The sequence below is a fragment of the Pipistrellus kuhlii genome, unplaced genomic scaffold (assembly GCF_014108245.1).
Source record: "Pipistrellus kuhlii isolate mPipKuh1 unplaced genomic scaffold, mPipKuh1.p scaffold_m20_p_2, whole genome shotgun sequence".
NCBI lineage: Eukaryota > Metazoa > Chordata > Mammalia > Chiroptera > Vespertilionidae > Pipistrellus > Pipistrellus kuhlii.
The window spans coordinates 33,189,704-33,200,449 of NW_023425515.1; the positions used below are offsets into that span (position 1 = coordinate 33,189,704).

General features: G+C 44.7%; 1 protein-coding gene across 1 annotated transcript in view; it reads right to left on the bottom strand.

The window, feature by feature from the left end:
• Positions 1-10,491, bottom strand: part of GNB4 (G protein subunit beta 4) — a 37,478-nt gene extending 26,987 nt beyond the window's left edge. Inside the window, exon 1 of the mRNA XM_036447342.2 lies at positions 10,280-10,491. The gene's annotated coding sequence lies outside the window, so the exon portion shown is untranslated. The remainder of the gene's footprint in view (positions 1-10,279) is intronic.
• Between the last annotated feature and the right edge of the window lie 255 nt (positions 10,492-10,746).

Here is a 10,746-nt window from a genome sequence, read left to right on the forward strand (position 1 = left end):
TAAGAATGAATGCTTAAGGATAGATATTGCCAAATGCTTATATCACAAAAAAAAGTCCTACATAATAAAAGGCTAACAAACAAATTGGCCAAATGGAGTAACGATAGGTTGCTATGATGCCCACTGACCACCTGGGGGCAGACGCTCAATGCAGGAGCTGCCCCCTGGTGGTCAGTGCGCTCCCACAGGGGGAGCACCGCTCACCAGAAGCCCTGAGCCAGGCTCCCAGCTGGCGAGCGCAGCACCGGTGGCCGGTGGCCGGAGCCTCTCCTGCCTCCAGGGCAGTGCTAGGGATGTCCAACTGCCACCTTAAACCATCAGGCGGACATTCCCTGAGGGCGCGCAGGCCGGGCTGAGGGACCCCCACGATCTTGTGTACCAGGCCTCTGGTTACAAATATAAATCAACAGAAGAGTGGATAGGAAATATTATGTGGCTATTAAAAAGAGAATGTTGCCCTAACTGTTTTTGGCTCATGGATAGAGCATCGGCCTGCAGACTGGGGGGGCCCGGGTTCGATTCCTGTCAAGGGCATGTACCTTGGTTGGGGGAGGGGGGGGTTGTGTGCAGGAGGCAGCTGATCAATGTTTCTCTCTCATTGATGTTTTTAACTCACTATCCCTCTCTGTAAAAAAATCAATAAAAATATATATTTAAAAAAGAGAGAGAGAGAGAGAGAGAGAGAGAGAGAGAGAGAGAGAGAGAGAATGTTAGAGCTTTAAGTACTTGCAAAGATGCCAACATTAATAATGCCCTCTGAACAAATGCTCCCTTTTGGGGCTCCAACTGTAAGCAGATAAGCATCCTGGTGGGAGGGGTTTGCCCTTACCCAGCAAAATATATTCTGAGTTTCCTTGGTAATAACTGCTACACCAACATTGGGGAGGGGGGAATTTAAGCTGTATACTCCTGTTGGGGTTCTAATATACGGTGACAAAAGATATGACTTTGGGTAGTGGGCACATGGTGCAATAGAGACCCACACCTTTTCTTGTAACATGGAAACCCACACCTGAAACATATATGATCATGTTGACCAATGTCACCCCAATAAATTTAATAAGTAAATAAATAATAAATAAATAATGGGACATTAAGAGAAATTTTTTAATTATTTTAGGTCACTAGCACATTAGTATTGAAATCATGTCATACTTTTTTTAAAAAAAACAAACGAACATATTTTTGTTGATTTCAGAGAGGAAGGGAGAGGGAGAGAGAAATAGAAACATCAATGATGAGAGAGAATCATTGATTGGCTGCTTTCTGCATATCCCCCACTGGGGATCAAGCCCCCAACGCCGGCATGTGCCCTGACCAGGAATCAAACCATGACCTCCCGGTTCATAGGTCAACGCTCAACCACTGAGCCACATCAGCCAGTAGGGCCATTACAGCACCAGCCCAGGTTGTGTGCTGGATCCCCAATAGGGGGGCGTGGAGGAGGCAGCCAATCTATTTTTCTCTCATCATTGCTACTTCTATCTCCTTCTCCCTTCCTCTCTGCCAGCAATAAAAATACGTAAAACGTAAATAAAATGAAGAGTGTTTCCCCTAGTACCCCACTGTTAGGGTTTGAACGCTGGCTTCTCCACTGGTGTATGTTAACTGACATGTAGAAAGGTCAACAAAGGTTAACCGAAATTCTTATTACAGTTGAGAAAAAGGTGCCTTTGAATTAAATATGGAAAAATATTTAAAGTATTTTAATGGAAAGAATTCTTTTTAAGCAGACATCATAATAATAACAATTACTACTACTATTATTCTTTAGAGAGAGAGAGAGAGAGAGAGAGAGAGAGAGAGAGAGAGAGAGAGAGAGAAATATCGATGTGATGTGAGACCAGAGATCGAACGTGCAGCCCAGGTATGTGCCCTTGACTGGGAATTGAACTTGAGACCCTTTGGTGCTCGGGCCTACACTCTAACTGCTGAGCCACACCCAACAGGGCAAGGTTCTCCCATTTTTGTTTCTTCCTACCAACCTAGTCTATTCATCCAGAGGGCAGACAAAAGAAAGTTGTAGCCATAGAAAACAAAGTTGGTAACTTGCTAGCTTCCAGAGAAGCTGTAGCAGTGTCACCAGAAAACTTGAAACAGCACTAACCTTATAAGATTCTCTGAGACAGTGTCACTTAAAAATAGGATTAGGTAAAACACAGCAAAAATAAAATAAATTTTTTTAAAAATCAGCGAGCATTAATTTATATACTTATTCATTTATTTAAATATCTGAGTTCCAAACACAGGCCGGGCCCATTCCAGGCTCTAGGGATTCAAAAGTCATCAAAACAAGCAAAAATTCCCATTGTCATGGAGCCTTATCCTACGAGTATATCCGTCTAGGAGACAGATAATAAAGCACAGAAATAAGTAACAATTTCAAGTATAGATAAATACTACACAGGGGGAAATACTGCAAGGAATTAGAGGGTGACGAGAAAGGCTATTTTTAAATAAATTAATCCAAATAAAGACTTGAATGAAATGACTGAATGAGTTATGCCCTGAATGGGGTGGACAGCCGGCCGGAAGAAACAGTAAATGCAAAGGCCGAGCGGCAGAAACCAGGCTGGCGTGCTGCTCAGTCAACAGCAGAGAGGACAGAGAGGCTGGAGGGAAGTGAGCAGAGCAGAAGAGATTAGGGAGACCAGCGGGAGGAACCCAACCATGTGATCGAGGAGGCCTCCTAACCATAGGGAAAACTTCAGATTTTATCTAACCAGAATGGGTTCAGATGACTGAGAAACATCTGACTCGTCTGACATTTTTTAAAAGTTCATGCTGGCTGCTGGGGGACGGGGATTGGAAGTGGAAAGACCAGTTAGCTGCCGCAACAGTTCAGGCCCAGAAGGAGGGTGTTTTGACACAAAAGTAGTGGCATTAGAGATGACGGAATAATTTTTAAGTTAGAGCCCATAATACTTGCAATGGAAGAATAGATATCCGGTGGGTGAAACGGGAATTGAGAGGAATTCTAACCACTGAGCAAAAACAGCCAAACCAGCCAGGGCTACTGCGTATCTTCTAAGAACAAGGATATTCTCTTACATAATCCCAGTACAATCAAATTCAGGATGCTTAACATTGATATACCACCATAATTTAATATGCAGTACATATTCAAATTTTATAATGATCTTGAGCAACTGGATCCTCCCTCCCTCCAACTTCCTCCCTCTTCTTCCTCTCCCCTTCCCTTCCCTTTCCTTCCAACCTACCTACCTACAATTGAATTTTCAATCCAAGATTCAGCCCAGGATTATGCACTGCATTTCACTGCCAGGTATCATGAACTTCCTTTAATCTGCAATAATTCCTTTTGCCTTTCTTTGTCTCTCAGGACATTAACATACTGGAAGACTACAACCAGTTACTTTGTAGAACAATCTTCAATTAAGATTCCTCAGTTGTTTCCTCGTGATTAGATTTTGGTTATGCATTTTAGAAACACTACAGAAGAGTAATGGTGTCCCTAGTTTAAACACATCAAGAAGAATATGTTTATCCCACTACCAGTGATATTAACTTTGATCACTTGGTTGAAGTAGAGTCTGCCAGATTTCTTCACTGTGAAGTTCTTTTTCCCTTGGTTGTTAACTTCTAGAGAGATCACTGAAAATTGTATTAATATCATTTTCCTTACCAAACTTTCTCCATTACTAGCACTTGCCTGAATTACTATTACCATGATAACTGCAAACTGTTGACTTCTATCATTTCTTCTACCCTTTTAAAAAATATGTTTTTATTGATTTGAGAGGAAGAGAGAGAGAGAGAAACATCAATGATGAGAGAGAATCACTGATTGGCTGCCTCCTGCATACTCCCTACTGAAAATCAAGCCTGCGACTTGGGCATGTGCCCTGACTGGGGAGTCAAACCGTGACCTCCTAGTTTATAGAGTGATGATAAACCACTGAGCTACACTGGCCAGGCTTTTATACATGTCTTATTGGCAATCTATCTAGAACACATGTGTCAAACACAAGGCCCGCGGGCCAAATCCTTGATAGCATGTGAGTTGGTTAACAGCACTGTTAAGGAAAAGATTGTTCCACTCATTTTAAATTCACATTTCTGGTTAACATTGTCAGTTTATGACTGTTCAGTAAACCATTCGGCCCGCGATTTAGGCTGGATTTTAGATTTTGGCCCCTTCTCTGATTGAGTTCGACACCCCTAATCTAGAAGATCTTTCCCCTTTTCCTTATTTTGCTTATTTACTAGAAGCCTGGTGCATGAATTTGTGCACCTGTGGGGGACCCTCAGCCTGGCCTGTGGGGTCGGGCTAAAACCGGCTCTCTGACCTGAAGGGTTCCGGACTGCAAGAGCGTGCAGGCTAGGCCAAGGGACCCCACCAGTGCACGATCAGGGCTAGAGAAGGACTCACGAGGTTGGTCAGCCTGGGAGAGACCTCAGGAGGGCTCCAGGGCGTGTCTGGCCTGAATGGATGACTGGATGACTGGACACTTAGCATCTTAGGCTTTTATTATGTAAGATTATAGATTTGTGAACTCTTATTTTAGTCAATAGTTTATAATCCATTATTATTGTTGATTCATTTTTAAAAAATATATTTTATTGATTTTTTTACAAAGAGGAAGAGGATTAGAAACATTGATGAAAGACAAACATTGATCAGCTGCCTCCTGCACACTCTCTACTGGGAATGTGCCCACAACCAAGCTTTATGCATTGATCAGAATTGAACCTGGGATTCTATTTGCTGAGCCAAATCAGTCAAGGCTCCTTAATTCGTTTTGATGCTCAAATTTTCCCAGAGTCGATCATTCAAGCTAGTTCCTACATTCTTTTCCCACGCCCCATCAGGTTTTTTGAACACTTCTTTACTATGTGTTCTGGGCTCATCCTATCCTTCCCCTGCCCCAGCTTTGGAAGCAGCTATCTAGATCTGGGCACTGGTTGTGCTCACTGCTGTTAGGAGGTCATTGATTCTAGGCCCTTTTGTTAGACAGGAGGAGGAAATATATTTGTATAAACGTATGGATCTATTGTATGTATATTTTAATCACAAGTTCATATTGATAAGTCTAATTCCAATCCAACACCAAGGAGTTCTTCATTGCCTTCTTCCGTTTCACTTTTTATTTCCTTTCTCCCATAGTTAAAACCCCAGATCCCCAAATATCGATAAATTTACTCAGGTGCCCAATCCTACTATATACACAAATCTATTTCAGGACGGCTAATGTCTCATCTCTATCACTATAAATAATAGCCTACTATACAGGATTCAAGATGTTTCTGGCAGTTCTTTTTATCTTTATATTAAAGGTATACAGTCAAAGTCCTATGTTCAAAACATACTTGGGAGCCAAATATATGCTGATGGAAGAGTTGATGTTATTCATTGAAATACAATTGTTTCAGTTATTGCTGTTTGTATTCAATTTTGGAGGTTTTCCACCCAACCTCGTTAATTTTATTTTTGGACATATAAAACATTAACAAGCCGAAACCGGTTTGGCTCAGTGGTAGAGCGTCGGTCTGCGGACTGAAAGGTCCTGGGTTCGATTCCAGTCAAGGGCATGTACCTTGGTTGCGGGCACATCCCCTGTAGGGGGTGTGCAGGAGGCAGCTGGTCGATGTTTCTCTCTCATCTACGTTTCTAGCTCTCTATCTCTCTCCCTTCCTCTCTGTAAAAAATCAATAAAATATATTTTAAAAAAAACAAACATTAACAAGTTTCCTAAACTCAAAAATATACAAAAAGGTATAATCAGAGCAATCCCTCCATTATCCCCTTTACTCAGTTCTTACTCACCATCCACCTCCTGTAGGTAACTAATTAACTTCTGGTTATCTCTCCAAATATTTGTTTTTGTTCTACAAAAAAATTATGCTTTCTACATTAGTAGAGATGGGGCAGAATACTGGATTGAGAATTTTATTTAATACTACAGGCCCAGTGCATGACATTCGTGCACTCCCGGGGCGAGGGGGGTGGGGAAGCAGAGTCCCTCAGCCCAACCTGTGCCCTCTCTCAGACCAGGACCCCTCAGAGGATGCCTGCCTGCCAGCTTAGACCTGCTCCCTGCAGGCAGTCGGACATCCTTCAAGGTGTCCTTGGTGCTGCCTAGGAGGTAAAAGAAGCTCCCACCACCGCTGCTGAGCTCGCCAGCATTGAGCATCTGCCCCCTGGTGGTCAGTGCTTGCCATAGGAACCAGTCATTCCACCGTTCAGTCAATTTGCATATTAGGGTTTTATTATATAGGATGGCACACATAACAGAATGTTTGTATAATAATTAAATGTTCCACAGAAACTGAAATTGAAGCTGTAGGAGGGACAGGATAATTACAGGGGGGAATAGCTATCAAAATGTCCTCTGGTTTAGCCCTGGCTGAGTGATTCAGTTGGTTGGAGCGTTGTCTGGTATACCAAAAAGGTGGCAGGTTCGATTCCCCATCAAGGCACATGTCTAGGTTATGGGTTCAATTCCCTGTCAAGGCACATACAGGAGGCAACCAATCTCTCTTCCTCTCTTTCTCTCTCTCTCCTACATTCCTGTCTCTCTACAAATCAAGAAAAACTTATTCTCGGATGAGAATTGAAAATTATATATATATTATTTTTGGGGAAACGGAAAATATATATATATATATATCTTCTAGTTTAATTTGAGGGATGTCAAAAGGTTACCATATTTCAAAATAGGTTACCATCCTGTTTGTAACCTTCCAAATTAGTTAATATCTATGGCTTTAGAGAACCCACATTAAAAATGGGGTTATTATTTTGGAAGGACAACTAAGCTGTCACTACCTATTATTGTCAATAGGAGATATTCTGCCAAAGCAAGTGGTAGGTTTTGAACTCTGAGCTAGACATTTGATCAGGAATAGACAGGTGAGAAGAGAATGGCTGATGTGAGGATCTGTGTAATAACACAAACGAACAATAACAATCATACTGGAAAAACAGACCACATCTCTAACATATTTTGGGAAAGTTACAAATGTGCTAATAATGTATGCTAGTAATTGAGGATCATTCCTCATGCCCTGGCTCTAAGCCAACGTGGCACAGAGAATATGGACTTTAGAGACAAAGAGGTCTGACCTTGAATCCCAACTGAGTTACTCAACTACATGATCACTCACACATCTCAGAGGCGGTTTCCTTAACTGTAGAGCTGGATAATGCCTCCTTTGCCAAGCTAATGTGAGATATAAATAGAATAATGTATAACACTGCCCCTGACCCAGAGCAGATGTTCAATAAACAGATGTCCCCATAATAAATGCAGATTAAACTAGCCAGCAAGGTAAAGAAACTAACCACACAGTGTACCTCAACAACATGCCTGAGAGAAATCAGAGAAATCACACCATCTCTGGCAGTATCTGGTAAGGGCAGAAAAATGTACAACACTTACTTGCAATTCTCAATCTTCAAAATGTCCCAGACTCTATTTTTAAAGTGTAAAAATATGTGCTGACATACTAAAGTGTCAATGATTTAAAAGAAACCATTCTGGAGAGATGTCAATCAAATGGTACAAACTTCTAGTTATAAGATGAGTAAGTCCTGGGACGCTTATGAACAGCATGGCGACTATGGATAACAATATTCCATTGCACACTTCAAAGTTGCTAAGAGAAATCCTAAATGCCCTCATAAACCCCTCCCCCGCCACACACACACACAAAAGTAATTATGTGAGGTAATCGGTGTGTTTCATTAACCTTATTGCACAATCATGTTGCAATATATGTGTATCAAATCATCACATTGTACATCTGAACAATGTTATATGTCAATTTTATCTCAACAAAGCTGGAGAGACACTGAAAGAAGCAATTCTGTAAGTTATTCTGAGAAATGACTCAGAATAACCTAAATAATGCTCATGGCTCATAAACAGATAAACCTAAATATATCACAAGCCATACTAAACAACTTTATAATTTTATACATGTGTACACACAAGACAACTAGCCATGCTCAGAAAACAACATTTTTGGCCCTAGCTGGTTTGGCTCAGTGGATAGAGCACCGGCCTGTGGACTGACGGGTCCCGGGTTCGATTCCCATCAAGGGCACATGCCCAGGTTGCGGGCTCAATCCCCATTAGGGGCATAGAGGAGGCAGCTGATCAGTGATTCTCTCCCTTCATTGATGTTTCTATCTCTCACTCTCTCACTTCCTCTCTCTGGAATCAATAAAAATACTTTTAAAAGGCACAATTAAAAAAGAAAACATTTTATAAAAGTTTATATTTCAGTTTCAAATTTGTCTACAAACCAAAATGCAACAAGGAAAAATCTTAAAGTGGACTTTAAGCAAATACTGAAATGTGATAAACTTTCAGAGCAGTGGACCACAAAAGGGGAGGGCGGGGGGCACTGTAATAAATCTATCCAAAAGTAACCTCATGGAGTGATCTGGTCAGAAATCCCTAACTGAGCAGGTTATATTGGATAGTTACACCTCAGGCCTACAACTGCCCTAGTAAAAGGTTATCTTTATCTTACGTAAACCCGTCCATTGTTTTCTGTGCATCTAGGTTAACACACACCTTTGAAATGTCCCTTTTTGAGACCCCCTGGAGAGAGCATATAACCTTGTTAATTACCCTGCAATCCAGGCATTTTCAACCGGTGTGCTGAGGCAGGCCCAAGGGCGTGTGCCACACGCATTTTTTAAAATGTGCAATAGCTGACCTCTTCCTCTTAGATTGTCAAATTAAAAAGGACAACAGCCAACAACATAACAATAGCTGTCCATTGTGAATGAATGAATGGATCAAAATTATATTTTTAGGTCAGATTGGCCAAAATTATATATACATGGTGTGCTACAGAATTTTAGTAATTATGTGTGCCATGAGATGAAAAGGCTTTTTTTTTTAAGTTTTTAATCGACCAGTGATTCCCTGCCTTGCCTTTTCCTATGAGTTCATACAATGTTCCTTATGTTCCTTCCTTAATTGCAGATGTGTTTAAAAAAAATCCAAAAAAAACCCTGCAAAACTGTACTTCTCCAGGAGCATTTGACGTCTTGCATCCCCAAATGTAGTCAGTTTGGGCTCCAATAAACTCTTCTAACAATTCTCTACAGCTTTGGGAGGTTCTTATAACCCGAAAGCCCCACGCTTCAAGAGTCTTAAACTATGCCATGGCAGACCCTCCGCGCATGCCATCTTGTGTACACAGACCTTTGTTTTCCTCCTGAGCAGGAACGACTTCTCTTTCATCTTAAATAAGCAGTGTGCGCTCTATCTCTACTCCGCCAGAGGCACTTAGAGCTCCCCATCCCAGTGCACAAGGCTAAAATGGGCTGATGGCACAGCGATCTAATCAACAATTAGATGCCTGAAGAAAACTTCCCAGCAGGGCGCCCATCCACCAGCGGAGCTGTTTTGCCCACGGCAGGCAGATGCATCCGAAGCCTTCTTCACTAAGAGAGACATCGAAGGAGTGGAGGAAAAAAGGGGAAGAGAGAGGATGCAAACTAACAACGCGCTGCTTCTAGACACAAATAAAAGTCTGTTTTCGAAGCTCTTGGAAAGTCCATCATCTTCCCTGAGCGAAGAGCAGTAAGTATCAAAACACACACGGCTAATCAGTTGCGTTTCGCACAGAAAAAAAAAAAAAAGGATGTGGAGAGAGTAAAAAGAAACATGTCACCGTGTTTTCGAACACTGAACTCACAAAGTGAGCGACATCCATTCATTTCCCCCCACCCGCCTCCAAAATGCGGGGCATCGTATCATCTCCGAAGTGAGTTTAACACGAATCTGTTGGGCTCGGTTTTTTTTGTTTGTTTGTTTGTTTGTTTTTTAGCTTCTCGGGAGAAAACTTTCCTGAGCTTCCCCAGCGCCCTCCACCCAGTCACCCTTCTGGGCATTTCCCAAAAACCGCTATTTTCAAGGTAAAGACGAGCTCCCGCTCTGCCCCGGGCGGACTCGGGGCGCGGAGAGGAACCGAGGGTCCCCGAGGCCGGGGACACGGACAAGTCCTCCCGCTTCGCTCCCCAGGAAGCGCCCACGGCGGCGGCCGGGCGGCCGGTCTCCCCGCGAGGGAGCAGAGCGCGACCGAGACGCGCCCGCCCCGTCCCCGTCCCCGTCCCCGTCCCCGTCCCGCGGGGTCCGCCGCCCGGAGTCCCCGGTCCCCGCGTCGGGAGGCACCACCCAGCCCGCCCGGCGGCGCCGCCGACGGGGCCGGGTTCCGTCGGAGCGGCCCCGCGGCGCCTCGCGCCCCCTGCGGGAAGCCCGCGATCCCCCCGCGGGGCGCCCCGACGAGCCTATACCTGGAGGAGCTCGGGCCCGCGTCCGCCGGGCGCCGCCTGGGTTGTCCGCGGGGTTCTCGGCAGCCCCACGCGCGGCGAGCCGGCCAGCAGAGCGCAGAGCACCGCCGAGCACCGCCGCGATCCGTCGGCCACACCCAGGCCCGCGCCTCCCGTCGCCGCCGCCAACTCCCGCGACGCCGCGCCGGGCCGGGGCGTGGACGTGGCCGCAGGCGCGAGGCGCGAGGCGCGAGGCACGAGGCGCGCGGAGCCGGCGGGGGCGCGCCGCGGGCGGGCGCGCGCAGACCCTGGCTGGAGGGAGGGAGCGCGCCCGAGCGCGGCCCGGGGTGGGGGTGGGGGTGGGGGTGGGGGTGGGGGGGCCGCAGGGAGCGGGCAGCTTCTGCTTCCTATTTTCTGTCTCGTTTCCTGCCCGAAGAAGAAAAACATTCATTCCCGGGCAGTTTCGTTTTCTGGTCGGCGTGGCGCCTGGA